This window comes from Bos mutus, chromosome 3 (assembly GCF_027580195.1).
Source record: "Bos mutus isolate GX-2022 chromosome 3, NWIPB_WYAK_1.1, whole genome shotgun sequence".
NCBI classification, from domain to species: domain Eukaryota; kingdom Metazoa; phylum Chordata; class Mammalia; order Artiodactyla; family Bovidae; genus Bos; species Bos mutus.
The window spans coordinates 10,618,910-10,638,262 of record NC_091619.1 but is presented as its reverse complement, the minus strand read 5'-3'; the positions used below and the strand labels follow the sequence as shown (position 1 = coordinate 10,638,262).

Genomic DNA, 19,353 nt, shown 5'->3' with positions numbered 1-19,353 from the left:
TCAGTATTGGCAATTATGTTTTGCATATGACACAAAAAACACAGGCAGTAAAAGCAAAAGTAAAAGGTAGCACTATATAAAACTAAAATTTTTATATGCAGAAAATGGCACAATCAACAAAATTGAGACAACTTAACTGAATGTGAGAAAATATTTGCAAACCAAATTTTCAGTTAGTGATTAATGTCCAAAATATATCTGGAAATCACACAGCTTAACAGAAAAAACTTATTTAAAAATGGGCAAAGGGCTTGATTAGAAATTTTCCCAAAGAATTCATAAATGCCCAACAGGTGCATGAAGAGATGCTCAACAACACTAAACACTAGAGAAAGCAAGCATAAAATGAGGTATCACTTCACACATGTTAAGATGCCAATTATAAACAAGTCAAAAATAGGTATTAGTGAAGATATGGAGAAAAAATGGAGTCCTTGTACACTGTTGAGGGAAATTGCCAACATCCATTGGATCATAGAAAAAGTGAGAGAATTCCAGAAAAAATCTACTTCTGCTTCATTGACTACACTAAAGTATTTGACTGTATGGATCACAACGAACTGTGGAAAATTCTTAAAATAATGGGAGCACCAGACTGCCTTATCTGCCTCCTGAGAAACCTGTATGCAGGTCAAGAAGCAACAGTTAGAACTGGACATGGAACAACTGACTGGTTCCAAATTCAGAAAGGAGTACATTAAGGCTATATATTGTCACCCTGTTTATTTAAATTATATGCAGGGTACATCATGTGAAACACCAGCTGGATGAAGCACAAGCTGGAATCAAGATAGCCAGGAGAAATATCAATAACTTCAGATATGCAAATGACAGCATTGATATGGCAGAAAGTAAAGAGGAAATAAAAAGCCTCTTGGTGAAAGTGAGAGAGGAGAGTGAACAAGTGGCTTAAAACCCAACATTCAAAAAACTAAGATTATGGTATCTGGTCCCATCACTTCATGGCAAATAGATGGGGAAACAATGGAAACAGTGAGAGACTTTATTTTCTTGGACTCTAAAATCACTACAGATGTTGACTGCAGCCATGAAATTAAAAGATGCTTTCTCCTTGGAAGAAAAGCTATGACAAACCTAGATAGCATATTAAAAACCAGAGACATTACTTTGCTGGCAAAGGTCCATATAGTCAAAACTATGATTTTTCCAGGAGTCATGTACAGATATGATAATTGGACTGTAAAGAAAGCTGGAAGTGAAGTTGCTCAGTCGTATCCGACTCTTTGCGACCCCACATGGACTGTAGCCTACCAGGCTCCTCCGTCCATGGTATTTTCCAGGCAAGAATACTGGAGTGGGTTGCCATTTCCTTCTCCAGGAGATCTTCCCAAGAAAGCTGAGTGCCCAACAATTGATAGTTTCGAACTGCGGTGCTGTAGAAGACTCTTGAGAGTAGCTTGGATTGCAAGGAGATCAAACCAGTCAATCGTAAGAGAAATTAGCCCTGAATATTCATTGGAAGGATTGATGTTGAAGCTGAAGCTGCAATACTTTGGCCACCTGATGCAAAGAGCTGACTCACTGAAAAAGACCCTGATGCTGGGAAAGATTGAAGGCAGGAAGAGAAGGGGATGACAGAGGATGAGATGGCTGGATGGCATCACCAACTCAATGGACATGAGTTTGAGCAAAGTTTGGGAGATGGTGAAGGACAGGGAAACCTGGCATGCTGCAGTCCATGGGGTCACAAAAAGTTGGACATGATTGAGCAACTGAACACAACAGCCACTTAGGGAAATAGAATGTTGGTTTCTCAAAATAAATTAAAATTTGAACTATGGTATAGTCTAGCAATCCCTCTTGTGGGTATATATTCAAAGGAAATGATAGCAGGAGATATTTGCAGTCCCAAATTCAAAGCAGTGTTAATCTCAAGATATGGAAGCAATATAAGTGTCCATCAGAGGATAAAGAGAAAAAGAAAATGTGATAGATATACATAATGGAGTTTTATTCAGTCTTTAAAGTGAAGGATTTCCTGCCTTTTCAGTATAATAGATGAAACTGGAGGACCTTATGCTAAGTGAAGTAAGCCCAATGTGGAAAGGCAAATACTGCGTGGTTTTACCTATATGTGAAATTTCGCAAAGTTTGACTCTTAGAAACAGGGTCTGGTGGGAAAACAGGGTCTGGGGAGATCATGGGCAAAGGGAAGAGACATTCAGTTAAAAATGAATAAGTTCTGGATACCTAATGTACAGTACAGTGTCTATAGTTAATAATATAATATTGTATACTTGATATTTGCCTAAATGTGATATTTTATGTGTTCTCACCATACACACACACACACACACACACACACACACACACAAAGGTGACTATGAGGTAATTAGTATATTACTTAGCTTGATTGTGGTAATCATTTCACTATGTGTGTATATATTAAAATATCACATTGTACACTTTATATTTACAGTTCTTTATTTTTCAACCACAGCTCAGTAAAGCTAAGGGGAAAATCTGCTTTACAGAATATCAAGACTCAGCTCAGACATAGCCTGTGATGAGTTATTGATCCAGACATTAAAATATTTCATCTCTCTGATTAAATGTAAAAGGCTGTTTAAATGTTGTAAATATTTGCATTTCTCTATTTCTCCTTTGTATTTTCCTCAGTGTTTTTTTTTCCCCAGAAGTTTGTATGTTTACAAGAGAATTTGTTCATGTATTTTTCTTCTTTTTTTGGCCATGCAGATCTTATTTCCCTGACCATTGGAAGCGAGAAATCCTAACCACTAGAAAACCAGTGAATTCCTATTCATAGATTTTTGATAGTATGAGTAGAAGACAAAACTACGTATATTTCCTGACTTCTATTAGTCCCTCTTTTTCTCTCCTTGGAACACTTGATATCCTGAAAATACCCTCAATAATCCCTGAAATAACCTGTTACTTTGACTCTATAGAATGAGACCTTAGTGACAAGATATTTGTTCATTGTTAACTTTTTTAAACATTGAAGAGATACTTTTTCTTAGCCTGTGTTTTACATACAAAACAAAGAATTTGCCAATCATGTAAAAGGAGGCTAGGAGAACTTGGTAACTTAGAACATTTCTCATATTATAGAAATTCAATATACTTTTCCAGAGCAAGCTTTAATATACACCATTTCATTTAAAATCTTCAATTTTGAGGTTGAATTTCAATCAACTTGTTACTCTGGCTCTTTGGACTTTTGAAATATCCAATTTTCCCATAATACTCATGTACAAGTAATTTTGGAATTATTAGACAATTAACAGCAGTGGTCTAGTCTGAATTAAGGGTTAAACACTTGTACTTGCCCAGGGTCTCAATTAGTGTGTGTCACAGTGAGCCTGTAATTTAGTTAATACAGTAATGATGGATTATCCTTTAATAATGACTAAAGTGAGAACAAAGAGAAGAAGGATTACACAGATACTTTAAGCCATAATAACACAGAGTATGGAGCCTTGTCACAGGTAAGCATGCAAGTCCTCAGGGGCTTAATCTGTTCTCTCTGAGTCAGGATGTCTCCTCTGGCCCCAGCCCACTTCCCTGGCCCTTGTAGGAAGTATTGGTAAGGCATGCATGACCCAAGGAAAACTTCCAGAGCCAGCTTTGGATACCATGGAAAAAGTGAGAACAAGTTGGGTTTCACACCTATTTCAGAGGTAATTTGATCCATGAAATCCACATACTACATTATGAGTGTATTATGGGAATTGTTCAGAAATCTGAAACCAGAAAGGGGAAAAAAATCAGAACCTCCATCTCATCAAGCACAACTTCCTGTGAACATTGGTTAATGATTTCTCCAAAGAGTGAGAGATAAATGAGTTTTCTTGCTTTCATTGACCATAGTCTCAGTGGTTCTAACAAAATATCATGTAGTGTGTTTTTCCCCATCAAATCCTTCCAAGTCTCTCAGATAGTAATGGGTGGGTTTCAGAAAAGTTTTTGTCTTAGTAATGCATTCTTTTCCTCAATTCTGTGCTTGGGTATTGAATTTAGTTCTCAATTAGGTTATAGTCTCATTTTGGTAAATTGGTGGTGAGGAATATGATATATGAATTGTACAGGCCAGTTATTTAGCTATATGTGACATTAATTTGATTTTAAATACAGCTGAAATGCAATTCTTGGTCCATTTTCTTAAACCAATTTACTGGATAACTGCTTGTTCTTAGGTAAAGACTTCTACTCCTAGATCGTATGCCATGACTTTCACATTGTAGATTCTCAATAGATATTTGCTGAATAGAAATAGAGTATATCCCCAACCTTAATGGTTGAGAATAGTCTTCCATTAAGAAGATTTGGTGCAACCCACAAACTTCTGACTTCACATTAGAATTTAATTTGAGTCTGTAATGATTTTCTATCTCATTTTGCACATTGTTTTTATCTTTCAACACATTAAAAGAATCATACATTTTCAAATGCTTTACATCACTAAGGCCGTGAAAGTGAAAGTGTTAGTCATGTCGGACTCCTTGTGACCCCATGGTCTGTAATCCACCAGGCTCCTCTGTCCATGGAATTCTCCAGGCAAAAATACTGGAGTGGATTGCCATTCCCTTCTCCAGGGGATCTTCTTGACTCAGGAATCAAATCCGGATCTCCTGCATTGCACGCAGATTCTTTACCAGCTAAGCCATGAGGGAAACCCCTCTAAGGCTATGGTATGACGTAAATTTATAACTGTATGCTATATTTAGTGTTCCATAAATTTTAAACAAGATTCCTAAAAAAGTTGGACCATTCTTTATTATATTCCATTCCTTAAATATCCCATAATGATATTTATGCTTGGTTAAGAGGACATTAAAAAGTTGATAATTTTAAATCTTATCTAGGAAAATAGACTCAGATTCTGTCATGAGAAAAATATAAAGAATACTTGAAAGACATACAGCTTCATGTAAACATTTTCAATTGAATTTTATCAAGAAGCAAGTTTCTTACCCGTTTTCAATTTTTTCCCTCTTTTTTCTTATGTCAGCCATCTTGCCACTCACTGAAGATAATTTGTTCAATCCTAGGGAAGAAATTTCAAACGTGAACATGGTTTTCTTATTGAAAAGATGTGGTTTCAGGAAGAATGTGTAATATGAGAGTCCCTCTGTTAGAGAACATTGTGAGTGAGATAGTATAGGAGTGGGGGAGATGGATTCAGGAGTTGCTCTGGAATGCCCTCCGTTCACTGTTTCATCAGGTGTACATGCCTTACAGATGCAAAAATATGTCTTTAATGAGCTCACATCTTGACTAGCAGACCTCAGAGTCTTCAAAGAAGGATGGACTAAAGGGAGTTGCATCCAATGACAAGACACAAGTTGTGTGTGTGTAGTCCCATTACCAGAGTATTCACTTTGGCTCTCCCTTAATAGTGAGTTACAGTTATTCATTTATGTTATCATTAGTTTTCTAGTACATATTATAGCTACTAGTTGTGACTAAATGTCTTCTGATTGTTTTTATTGGATAGAGAGTTCTTCTTATTTTCCATCTTAACTCTTGGAAAACACTTTCCCATAATTCTTTACTTCTTTGATGAATGACATCCTACATTTTGAGAAACAGAGTGTTCCAGGAACATATGGGAAATTTTTAAAGGAGTAGAATTATTACAATGTGATTGACATAATTTCATTAAGGTAAGTTTGAATCTGTCTTCCTCTAGTCTCAGTTTTAGAATTAATGATATAATAAAGAATAATAACAAAGAATTACAACAATGGCTAATTTTCATGCATTCAATTTTTAAAATGCCCACAAAATTCATATATTTAATTGTTAATTCTTACCACTCTGCAAAGTATATGCAAGTATCACCATTTTTATAAGTGAAGGAATTGTGGTCATGTAATATTTGACAATCATGCAGTCATCATGTGAAAAACTGGTTTTAACCCCAAATTCATTGGATTCAAAGCTATTGCTCTTTTAATTGTGCTGTGGTCATATTCCAATTACTCTATGACTATGCCATAATTTTCATAATTCACAGTTCATAATTCTATGGATCTGTTTGTCCTTTTAATATTTTGAACTTGAAAGACAGGCAAACAATGCTCCCTTAAACTTAGACTCATTTCAGAAAGATCCTAGTCAGATTGAGAATTAGGATAATGGTTATTTTCCAGGTGTATTTTCCAGTAGAAGGTCGAGATCTTATTTTTACTGCCCTCATTTCCCATACTATGTACCTTCTTATGTACTCTAAAGAATTATTTGTCAACAAGTTGTCAGTTGATGATATCTTAGGGTAGTGGATTTTTTTTCTTCATTTTCATACAGCAGTCCTAAAAATTGAATAGCTATCAAACAATGAAGTAAAAAAATCCTAAGTGGCAGAATTTTACATTCTGTAGTTTAACAATATGTTTTGCAGCAGAAGACACCTGTCATGCCTCAGAATGGCATGCCTTAGAATGTTACTTGAATGCCTTTCTTTTCTAAATATGCAAAAGGTCAAGACATACCCTTGAATACACATACAGCCCATTGGCTCTGGAATTCTGATGTGGGAATAGTGGCTCCCAATGGCCAGAGGATGTCAGTGAAAGCTGGTGTTGGTTTCTCTAGCTGAGGAGAGAAGACAAATTTAAACACTGAGTGCTGGTTGTCCAGAACTGTTGAATTATTTTCCAAAAAGTGGAAAGAATAAGTGTATGCTGTAGCAAGGTAAAAATATTAATCTCCTCTCCTGTACCATCCTCAAAGTTGGCCAATGTCTCTGTGAACTTTCTAACATTTGGTTTCATGAGAACTCTTCTAGAAATCATGTGGCTGGGTATATCATCACTGAAAGTAGCTTGATGGCTCAGAAATCTGAAGAATAAAAATTAATCCAGGAAAATGAATGTAAGTCTTTATGGAAGGGAGTAAAATACTATTTTTATTGGCATATAGTTGATTTATACTGTTGTATTAGTTTCTGATGTACAGCAAAGTGAATCAATTATACATATATTACTCTCTTTAGATTTTTTTCTCCTATAAGTCATTTCTGAGTTCAATAGAGTTCCCTTTGCTATACAGTATATCTTATTAGCTATCTATTTTATAAATAGTGATGTGCATATCCCAATCAAGAAAATACTTTTAAAAATTAGTTTCAGGATGGTGGAATAGAAGAGCATGTGCTCACCTCTTCTTGCAAGAACACTGAATTCACAACTGTTGATCAACCATTGACAGGAAGACACTGAAACTCACCAAAAAAGATACTGCACATCCAAAGAGAAAGGAGAAGCTGCAATGAGATGGTAGAAGAGGTGCAATTATGATAAAGTCAAATCCCATAACTGCCAGATGGCTGACCCACAAAATGCAGAACAATTTTACCACAGAAGTACTCCCATTGTTTTGCAGGTTCTGAGCCTCACATTAGGCTTCCCATCCTGGCAGTCCTGTAACAGGAATACAAATTCCCAGAAAATCTGACTTTAAAGGCAAATGGAATTTGATTATAGGACTCCATAGGACTAGGGGAAACAGAGACTCCTTGCTTGGAAAGCACAAACAAAATCTTGTGTGCAACAAGACCCATGGAAAAGGAACATTGACCCCACAGGAGACTGAACCAAACCTACCTGCTGATGTTGGAGTGTCTCCTGCAGTGGTGGAGGGTAACTGTGGCTCACTACAGAGACAAGGGCACTAGAAGCAGCCATTCTGGGAAGTACTCATTGGTGTGAGCCCTAATAGCCCCATCAAACAGTTTGTAGGCTCCAGTGATGGGTCACCTCAAGCCAAAAAATAAACAGGGAGGGAACACAGCCCCCACATATCAGTAAACAAGTGTATTAAAATTTTATTGGACAGGCTCTGCCTACCAGAGCAAGATCCACTTTACCCATCATCAGTCTCTCTCATCAAGAAACTTCCACAAGTCTCATAGATAGCTTCATCCACAAAAGGGCAGAGAGCAGAAGCAAGAATTACAACCCTGCAGCCTCCAGAAAAAAAAGTTAGACAAAATGAAAATGCAGAGAATTACGTCCCAGATGAAGTAACAAGACCCCAGAAAAACAGCTAAATGGAGTGTAGATAGGCAACGTCCCTAAACAAGAATTCAGAATAATGAGAGTGAAGATGATTCACAATCTTAGAAAAACAATCAAGACAAAGTTTGAGAAGATGAAAAAAATGTTTAATGAAGACCTAGAAGAACTAAAGAATGAACAGATGAACAACACAATAATAGAAATGAAAAATGCACTAGAATCAATAGCAGAATAACTGAGGCAGAAGAACAGATAAGTGACCTGGAAGACAGAATGGTGGAAATCACTACTGCAGAATAGACTAAATAAAAAAGAATGAAAACAAATGAAGACGGACTTCTCTGGTGGCCCAGTGGTAAAGAATGCCTCTCCCAAAGCAGGGGGCAGGGATTCCCTGATTTTGAAACGAAGATTCTACATGCTAAAGGGCAACTAAGCCTGTGAACAACAACTAGAGAGCCTGCATACTCTAGGCCTATGTGCCACAACTAGAGAGATGCCATGGGTGGCAATGAAGAGTCCACCATGTTGCAACTAAGACTCAATGCAGCCAATAAACTAATTTACATGTATATATGTAAATATATGAAGAAACAAAGACAGCATATGAAACATCTTGGATATTAAACACACCAACATTTGCATTACAGGGGTGCCAGAAAGAGAAGAGAGAAAGGACTGAAGAAAATATTTGAAGAGATAATAACTGAAAGTTTCATAACACAAGAAAGGAAAAAATCAAGTCCAGCAAGCACAGAGGGTACCAGTAAGGATAAACCCAAGTAGGAACATGCTGAAGCACATAGTAATCAAACTGACAAAGATTAAAGACTAGAAACATGTACATAGTTAATATCGTATTCCATATGCAAATTAATACATTTTTTTACTCTAATGGAGTATGGAAGAATTTACTGCATAAATATTTATGTTTCAGAGTATGTCCTTTCTGTGGATTACCAAGGATTAAATTTTTGGCTATATCATTATATTTACAAACATTGTACCATGTACATCACTTCACAACCTTGTAAAAACTTAAAGAAAATTATAGATCAATATCACTGATAAACATAGGAGCAAAATTCTTAACAAAATACTTGCAATGCCAATCCAATAATACATTGAAAGGATCATGCACCATGATCAAGTGGGATTTATCCTAGGGATAAAAAAAAGTTTTTTGACATATACAAATCAATCAGTGTGATACACCACATCAACAAATTGAGAATAAAACCATATGATATTCTTAATAGATGCAGAAAATTTTTTTGACAAAATTCATCACCTATGTATGAAAAAAAAACTCTCCAGGAAGTGGGAATGGAGGAAACATAGATCAACATAATTAAGGCTATATATAACAAGCCTATAGCTAACATGCTCAATGGTGAAAAGCTGAAAATATTTCCTCTAAAATCAGGAACAAGACAAGAATGTCCACTTTTGCCACTTCTCTTCGACATACTTGTGGAAGTTCTGGCTATGGCAATCAGTGAAGGAAAAAAGGTATTCAAACTGGAAAAGAAGTAAAACTTGCTTTGTCAGTGACATGATACTATACATAGAAAAAAATCCTAAAGATGCTACCGGAAAACTACCAAAGCTTATCTATAAATTTGGTAAATTTTCAGGCTACAAAATAAATACACAGAAATCTTTTCCATTACTGAACACTAACACTGAACTAAAGATCATAAAGAGAAATTCAAGAAACAATCCCTTTTACCATTGCATAAAAAAGAGTAAAATATCTAGGAATAAACCTACCTAAGGAGACAAAAGACTTGTACTCTGAGTACATGATGAAAGAGTACTCAGTGATGAAAGAAACTGAAGAAGGTGCAAATATATAAGAAGATATACCATGTTATGGATTACAAAAATCAATATTGTGAAAATAACTATACTACCAAAGGCAATCGACAGATTCAATGCAATACCTATTAAATTACCAATGTCATTTTTCACAGACCAGACCAAAACGTTTTAAAATTTGTGTGGAGACACAAAAGACCCAAAATAGCCAAAGTAATCTTGAGAAAAAACATAGAGCTGAAGGAATCAGGCTCCCTGACTTCAGACTATACCTCAAAGCTATAGTCATCAAAACAGTATTATGTGGGCACAAAAATAGAAACATAGGTCAGTGGAACAGGATAGGAAGCCCAGAAATAAATCCACACACCTATAGTTAATTAATTCATGACAAAGTTCAGTTCAGTTGGTCAGTCATGTCCGAGTCTTTGCAACCCCATGGACTGATGCATGCCAGGCTTCCCTGTCTTTCACCATCTCCCAGAGCTTGCTCAAACTCATGTCTATTGAGTTGGTGTTGCCATCCAGCCATCTCACTCTCTGTTGTCCCCTTCTCCTCCTGCCTTCAATCTTTCCCAGCATCAGAGTCTTCTCCAGTGAGTCAGTTCTTCGCATTAGGGGGCCAAAATATTGGAGCTTCAGCTTCAGCATCAGTTCTTCCAATGAATATTTAGGGTTGACCTTATTTAAGATTGACTGGTTTGATCTTCTTGCAGTCCAAGGGACTCTCAAGAGTCTTCTCCAGGACCACAGTTTGAAAGCATCAATTAGTGGGTGCTCAGCTTTCTTTATAGTCCAACTCTCACATCCATATATGATTACTGGAAAAACCACAGCTTTGACTATGCAGACCTTTGTCAGCAAAATAATGTGTGTGACATCAGTCCTTTTGTAGGAGGTCTCCATTAGGCCCACCATAGAGCCACTGAGCAGGTGACCCACAAACTGGAGAACAATTATACTAAAGAAGTTCTTGCACTGTTGCAAAAGTTCTAGGGCCCACAACAGATTTCCCAAGCTGGGGATCCAGCAAAGGGACAAAGTGGATATGACTACACAATGGCAGAAAGAGAGTCTCTTCAACAAATGGTGCTGGGAAAACTTGATAGCTGCCTGAAAAACAAGTGAAATTTGATCATTTTTAATACTATACACAAAAATAAGCTCAAAGTGGATTGAAAACCTAAATATGACATTAGATACTATGAAAATCCTAGAGGTAAACATAGACAAAACACTCTATGTCATAAATTACAGAAACATTGTTTTCTATAAACTCCTAGAATAATGGAAATAAAACCAAAAATAAATAAATGAGACATAATTAAACCCAAAATCTCAGCTCAGTGTTATCTGATGACCTAGATGGGTGGGAGGGGCATGTGGTAGGGAAACTCAAGAGGGAGGAGATATATGTATACATATAGCTGCTTCAATTTGTTATATAACAGAAACTAAAATAATATTGTAAAGTAATTATATTCCAATAAAAAACATATATATTTAAAATTAGCTAATTTAAATTGAGTTAATCTTTCCCCTATGTTAAAGAAAACTACAGGTACCAAGGAAACATTTCATGCAAAGATGGGCACAATAAAGGCAGAAATGGTATGGACCTAACAGAAATAGAGGATATTAAGAGATGGCAGGGATATATGGAGGAACTGAGTCTTAATGATCCAGATAACCATGATGGTGTAATCACTCACCTAGAACCAGACATTCTGTAGTGTGAAGACAAGTGGGCCTTAAGAAGCATTACTACATACAGGGTTATCGTTACCATCTTTCTAAATTCCATATATATGCGTTAGTATCCTGTATTGGTGTATGCAAGACAGCAAAAGAGACACAGATGTATAGAACAGTCTTTTGGACTCTGTGGGAGAGGGAGGGGGGATGATTTGGGAGAATGGCATTGAAACATGTATAGTATCATATAAGAAATGAATCACCAGTCCAGGTTCGATGCAGGATATAGGAAGCTTGGGGCTGGTGCACTGGGATGACCCAGAGGGATGGTATGGGGAGGGAGGTGGGTGGGGGGTTCAGGATTGGGAACACGTGTACACCCGTGGTGGATTCATGTTGATGTATGGCAAAACCAATATAATATTGTAAAGTAATTAGCCTCTAATTAAAATAAATATATTTAAATTAAAAACAAAGAAGCATTACTTTTTTTTTTTTATGACACTCCCTGTTTCTACAAATATCCTAAGTATGCCTCTTCATTTGGAAGAGGAAATAGCAACCCACTCAAGTATTCTTGCCTAGAGAATTGCATGGACAGAGGAGCCTGGCAGGCTGTAGTCCATGGGGTCACAAAGAGTTGGACATGACTGAGTGACTAACACACACATCCGTGGGTGTGCACACACACACACACACACACACACACAGCTTTTCATTGGCCCAGCACTTGGTCACATGTTAACTCTGAACCAATCACTGTCACTCACATTGGCCAACCTTGGGTCAAGAAACCAAACCTGGAGGTAGAAGTTCTAGCAGCTAAATCCATGCCACGACAGTGGAGGATTTCTACAAACAAAGCTAATGGAGGTGATGGAATTCCAGCTGAGCTATTTCAAATTCTAAAAGATGATGTTGTTAAAGTGTGTACTCAATATGTCAGCAAATTTGGAAAAAGCAGTGGCCACAAAACTGGAAAAGGTCAGTTTTCATTCCAATCCTGAAGAAGGGCAATGCCAAAGAATATTTAAATTACTGTAAAACTGCACTCATTTAACATGCTAGCAAGGTAATTCTCGGAGAAGGCACTGGCGAGCCATTCCAGTACTCTTGCCTAGAAAATCCCATGGATGGAGGAGCCTGGTAGACTGCAGTCCATGGGGTCGCTACGAGTCGGATGCGACTGAGCGACTTCACTTTCACTTTTCACTTTCATGCATTGGAGAAGGAAATGGCAACCCACTCCAGTGTTCTTGCCTGGAGAATCCAAGGGACGGCAGAGCCTGGTGGGCTGCCGTCTTTGGGGTCGCACAGAGTCGGACACGACTGAAGTGACTTAGCAGCAAGGTAATTCTTGGGCTTCCCTCTTGGCTCAGCTGGTAAAGAATCTGCCTTTAATGCAGGAGACCCGGAAGATCCCCTGGAGAAGGAAATGGAAACTCACTCAAGTATTCTTGTTGTGGAAGATCCCCCGGAAAAGGAAATGGAAACTCACTCAAGTATTCTTGCCTGGAGAATTGCATGGATGGAGGAGCCTGGCAGGCTACAGTCCATGGTGTCACAAGAGTCAGACACAACTTAGTGACTAAACCACCACCACCACCAAGGTAATTCTCAAAATCCTTCAAGCTAGGCTTCAGCAGTGCATGAACCGAGAACTTCCAGGTGTACAAGCTGGATTTAGAAAAGGTATAGGAACAAGAGATCAAATTGCCAACATCCATTGGATCATAGGAAAAGCAAGGGGATTCCAGAAAGACATATACTTCTGCTTCATTGATTATGCTAATGCCTTTGTATATGTGGATCAAAACAAACTGTGGAAAATTCTTAACGAGATCGAAATACCAGACCCCCTTACTTGCCTCCTGAGAAATCTGTATGCAGGTCAAGAAGCAACTGTTAAAACCGGATATGCTGTATATTGTCACCTTGCTTATTTGCAGAGTACTTCATGCGAAATGCTTGGCAGGATAAAGCACAAGATGGAATCAAGATTGCTAGGAGAAATATCAATAACAGATATGCAGATGACACCACCCTAATGGAAGAAAGCAAAGAGGAACTAAACAGCTTCTTGACAAAGGTGAAAGAGGAGAGTGAAAAAGTGGGCTTAAAACTCAACCTTCAAAAAACTAAGATTATGGCATCTGGTCTCATCACCTCATGGCAAATAGATGGGGAAAAAAATGGAAACAGTGACATACTTTATTTTCTTGGGCTCCAAAATCACTATGGACAGTGACTGCAGCCATGAAATTAAAGGTTTCTTGCTCCTTGGAATAAAATCTATGATAAACCTAGACAGCACAAAAAAAGCAGAGGCGTCTCTTTGCCAACAAAGATCTGCATAGTCAAAGCTATGTTTTTTTTTTTTTCCCCAATAGTTATGTGCAGATGTGACAGTTGTATCATAAAGAAGGCTGAACACCCAAGTATTGATGCCTTCAAACTGTGGTGCTGGAGAAGACTCTTGAGAATCACTTGGACAGCAAAGAGATCAAACCAGTCAATCCTAAATATTCATTGGAAGGGCTAATAAAGGAGCTGAAGTTCCAATACTTTGGCCACCTGATGTGAAGAGTGGACTCATTGGAAAATACTGTGATTCTGGGAAAGATGGAAGACAGGAGGAGAAGGGAACAGCAGAGGATGAGATGCTTGGATGCTATCATGACTCAATGGATATGAGTTTGATCAAATGCTGGGAAACTGTGAAGCACCAGGAAGCCTGGCGTGCAGCATTCCACTGTGTCGCAAAGAGTTCAACACAACTGAGTGACTGAACAACATTGTTAAAGAACATTTATACCAAACCATTTATAGTAAACACTGTTGATTTTCTTGCTCTGTATTTAATAAAAATGTTTATTTAAATAGTAAAAAACTGTAAAATTATTCCCCAATGTGTTGTTATTTCACTAAAAGTACAACCCAAAGTAATTACCATGCCCTCAGTCCAGTTCAGTTCAGTCACTCAATCGTGTCCGACTCCTTGTGACCCCATGGACTGCAGCACGCCAGGCCTCCCTGTCCATCATCAATTCCCAGGGCTTACTCAAAATCATGTTCATAGAGTTGGTGATGCCATTCAGCCATCTCATCCTCTGTTGTCCCCTTCTCCTCCTGCCTTCAATCTACCTAGCATCAGGTCTTCACAAATGAGTCAGTTCTTTGCATCAGGTGGCCAAAGTACTGGAGTTTCAGCTTCAACATCAACTTTCCAAGGAACACTCAGAACTGATGTGCTTTAGGATGGACTGGTTGGGTCTCCTTGCAGCCCAAGGGACTCTCAAGAGTCTTCTCCAACACCACAGTTCAAAAGCATCAATTCTTCAGCGCTCAGCTTTCTTTATAGTACAACTCTCAGCCCATGCATGACTACTGGAAAAACCATAGCCTTGACTAGACGGACCTTTGTTGGCAATGTCTCTGCTTTTTAATATACTATCTAGGTTGGTCATAACTTTCCTTCCAAGGAGTAAGCGTCTTTTAATTTCATGGCTGCAGTCACCATCTTCAGTGATGTTGAAGACCCCAAAATAAAGTCAGCCACTGTTTCCACTGTTTCTCCATCTATTTGCCATGAAGTAATGGACTGGATGCCATGATCTTTGTTTCCTGAATGTTGAGCTTTAAGCCAATTATTTCACTCTCCTCTTTCACTTTCATCAAGAGGCTCTTTCGTTATTTACTTTCTGCCATAACGGTGATATCATCTGTATATCTGAGGTTATTGATATTTCTCCCGGCAATCTTGATTCCAGCTTGTGATTCTTCCAGCCTGGTACTTCATTTGATGTACTCTGCATATAAGTTAAATAAGCAGGGTGACAATATACAGCCTTGACATACTCCTTTTCCTATTTGGAACCAGTCTGTTGTTCCATGTCCAGTTCTAACTGTTGCTTCCTGGCTTGCATACAGATTTCTCAAGAGGCAGGTCAGGTGGTCTGGTACTTCCATCTCTTTCAGATTTTCCAGTTTATTGTGATCCACACAATCAAAGGCTTTGGCATATAGTCAATAAAGCAGAAATAGATGTTTTTCTGGAACTGTCTTGCTTTTTCCATGATCCAGTGGATGTTGGCAATTTGATCTCTGGTTCCTCTGCCTTTTCTAAAACCAGCTTGAACATCTGGAAGTTCATGGTTCACATATTGCTGAAGCCTGGCTTGGAGAATTTTGAGCATTACTTTACTAGCGTGTGAGACGAGTGCAATTGTGTGGTAGTTTGAGCATTCTTTGGCATTGCTTTTCTTTGAGACTGGAATGAAAACTGACCTTTTCCAGTCCTGTGGCCACTGATGAGTTTTCCAAATTTGCTGGCATATTGAGTGCAGCACTTTCACAGCATCATCTTTCAGGATTTGAAACAGCTCAACTGGAATTCCATCACCTCCACTAGCTTTGTTTGTAGTGATGCTTTCTAAGGCCCACTTGACTTTGCATTCCAGGATGACTGGCTCTAGGTGAGTGATCACACAATCATGGTTATCTACCTCGTGAAGATCTTTTTTGAACAGTTCTTCTGTGTATTCTTGCCACCTCTTCTTAATCTCTTCTGCTTCTGTCAGGCCCATACCATTTCTGTCCTTTATCGAGCCCATCTTTGCACAAAACATTCCCTTGGTATCTCTAATTTTTTTGAAGAGATCTCTAGTCTTCTTCATTCTGTTGCTTTCCTCTATTTCTTTGAACTGATGACTGAGAAGACTTTGTTATCTCTCCTTGCTGTTCTTTGGAACCCTGCAGTCAGGTGGATATATCTTTCCTTTTCTTCTTTCCTTTTCACTTCTCTTCTTTTCTTATCTATTTGTAAGGCCTCTTCAGACAGCCATTCCCCCCCCCCCTTTTTTTTGCATTTCTTTTTATTGCAGATGTTCTTCCTCCCTCTCTCCTGTACAATGTCACAAATCTCTTTCCATAGTTCATCAAGCACTTTATCAGATCTAGTCCCTTAAATCTATTTCTCCCTTCCACTGTATAATCGTTAGGGATTTGATTTAGGTCATACCTGAATGGTCTAGTGGTTTTCCCTACTTTCTTCAATTTAAGTCTGAATTTGGCAATAAGGAGTTCATGATCTGAGCCACAGTTGGCTCCTGGTATTGTTTGACTTTGTATGACCTAAATCAAATCCCCTATGATTATACAGTGGAAGTGTGAAATAGATTTAAGGGACTAGATCTGATAGATAGAGTGCCTGATGAACTATGGATGGAGGTTCATGACATTGTACAGGAGACAGGGATCAAGACCATCCCCATGGAAAAGAAATGCAAAAAAGCAAACTGGCTGTCTGGGAAGGCCTTTCAAATAGCTGTGAAAAGAAGAGAAGCGAAAAGCAAAGGAGAAAAGGAAAGATATAAGCATCTGAATGCAGAGTTCCAAAGAATAGCAAGGAGATAAGAAAGATTTCCTCAGCAATCAATGCAAAGAAATAGAGGAAAACAACAGAATGGGAAAGACTAGAGATCTCTTCAGGAAAATTAGAGATACCAAGAGAACATTTCATGCAAAAATGGGCTTGATAAAGGACAGAAATGTTATGGACCTAACAGAAGCAGAAGATATTAATAAGAGGTGGCAAGAATACACAGAAGAATTGTACAAAAAAGATCTTCATGTCCAAGATAATCATGATGGTGTGATCACTGACCTAGAGCCAGACATCCTGGAATGTGAAGTCAAGTGGGCCTTAGAAACTATCACTACAAATAAAGCTAGTGGAGGTGATGGAATTCCAGCTGAGCTCTTTCAAATCCTGAAAGATGATGCTGTTAAAGTGCTGCACTCAATATGTCAGCAAATTTGGAAAACTCAGCAGTGGCCATAGGACTGGAAAAGATCAGTTTTCATTCCAATCCCAAAGAAAGGCAATGCAAAAGAATGCTCAAACTACTGCACAGTTGCACTCATCTCACACACTAGTAAAGTAATGCTCAAAATTCTCCAAGCCAGGCTTCAGCAATATGTGAACCATGAACTTCCAGATGTTCAAGCTGGTTTTAGAAAAGGCAGAGGAACCAGAGATCAAATTGCCAACATCCAGAAGGCAGTCCTAAGATGGCAGAGGGATAGGATGGGGAGACCAACTTCTCCGCCACAAATTCATCAAAAGAACATTTAAACACTGAGTAAATTCCACAAAACAAGTTCTGAATGCTGGCAGAGGACATCAGGCACCCAGAAAAGCATCCCATTGTCTTCTAAAGGAGGTAGGAAAAAATATAAAAAACAAAAAGAGAGACAAAAGAGATAGGGATGGAGCTCTGTCCTTGGAAGAGAGTCTTAAAAAGAGAGGTTTCCAAACACCAGGAAACACTCTCATTGCCGAGTCTGTGCAAGCCTTGGAACCATGGAGGGCAACATAATTGGGAGGAAAAATAAATAAATAATGAAAACCCACAGATTATGTGCCCAACGGTAACTCCCCCAAGCAGAGAAGCAGTGCAGAAGCCTGCACACGCCATTAGCAAGCGGGGGCTGGGCAGGGAGGTGCGGGCTGTATTGCTTAGAGTAAGGACTGGCCCTGAATGCCCCAAGGGCAATCTGAGGGAACTAACTTGGGCTAGCAAACCAGACTGTGGGATAGCTACCACGGAAAAAGCCCTAACCTAAGACACTGTCAGGCTGGCTCACAGAACAAAAGACTGAACAGAGCCAGCTGGCTGCAGACCATCCTCCTCCAGTGACAGGCAGCCAGAGCCGGAAAGGGGCAATCGTGGCCCCAGAGAGGCATTATCTACCAAACTGCAAGCAGGCTTCTTTGTTAACTAAGACTTCTTGAGATTCTGTATGGTCAACATCCGCCTGAGAAGGTGCGCCGGTTGTACCCCCAGAAAACTGAGCAGCAGGGACAGGGGAGGCGATAAGTCGCAGTGACCACACTCGCCAAACTCCTGATCACCTGAGCTGCTTGGACCTGGGAAGGGCACAAAACGCAGGCCCAACCTTGTCTGCACCACTGAGGGCTACCCAAGTGCCTGAACCTGAGCAGCTTAGACCTGGGAGGTGCGTGCAGCCCAGGGCCAGCCTCGGACGGTTCCTGGCAGAGCAACCTAGATCCTGAGCAGTGTGGGCAGGGAGGGCACACGCGCCATGAGTGGAGGCAGGCCCAATGTGGCTGAGACACTGCGAGCACACGCCAGTGTTATTTGTTTGCAGCGTCCCTCCTTCCCCACAGCGAGACTGAACAAGTGAGCCTAAAAACGTGTCCACCACTACCCCCTTGTGTCAGGGTGGACATTAGACACTGAAGAGACCACCAAACAGAAGAAGCTAAAACAGAGGGAACCACCTTGGGAGTGACAGGTGCAATAGATTAAAACCCTGTAGTTAGTAACGACTACATAGGAAGGGGCCTATAGATCTTGAGAAATACAAGCCGGACCAAGGAACTATGTGAAAATGAACTGACCCCACACTGCCCACAACAACACCAGAGAAAGTTCTAGATATATTTTTACTATTTTTACTATCATTATTTATTTTTTTATTTAAAAAATTTAAGTCCTCTGTTACTCCTTTAGTTTTCATTTTTATAACCTACTATTACTTTGCAAAAAAAAAAAAAGAGAGAGAGAGAGAGAGAGAGAGAGAGACGCTATTTTTTAAAAAATTCATATATATATATTTTATAATTTTGTGACTTTTTTTTTTTTTCTTTAATATTCTATTTTTGAAAATCCAACCTCTACTCTAGATTTTTAATCTGTGCTTTTTGGTATTTGTTATCAATTTTGTTCTTAAAAACCTTTAAGAACCCAATCTTCAGTATCCATTTTTACTTGGGAGCAAGATTACTGGCTTGACTACTCTCTATCCC

At 38.8% G+C, this 19,353-nt stretch overlaps 1 pseudogene; it reads right to left on the bottom strand.

Moving 5' to 3' along the window:
- Positions 1-7,670, bottom strand: part of LOC102277087 (flavin-containing monooxygenase 5-like) — a 70,640-nt pseudogene extending 62,970 nt beyond the window's left edge.
- Positions 7,671-19,353: the final 11,683 nt, after the last annotated feature.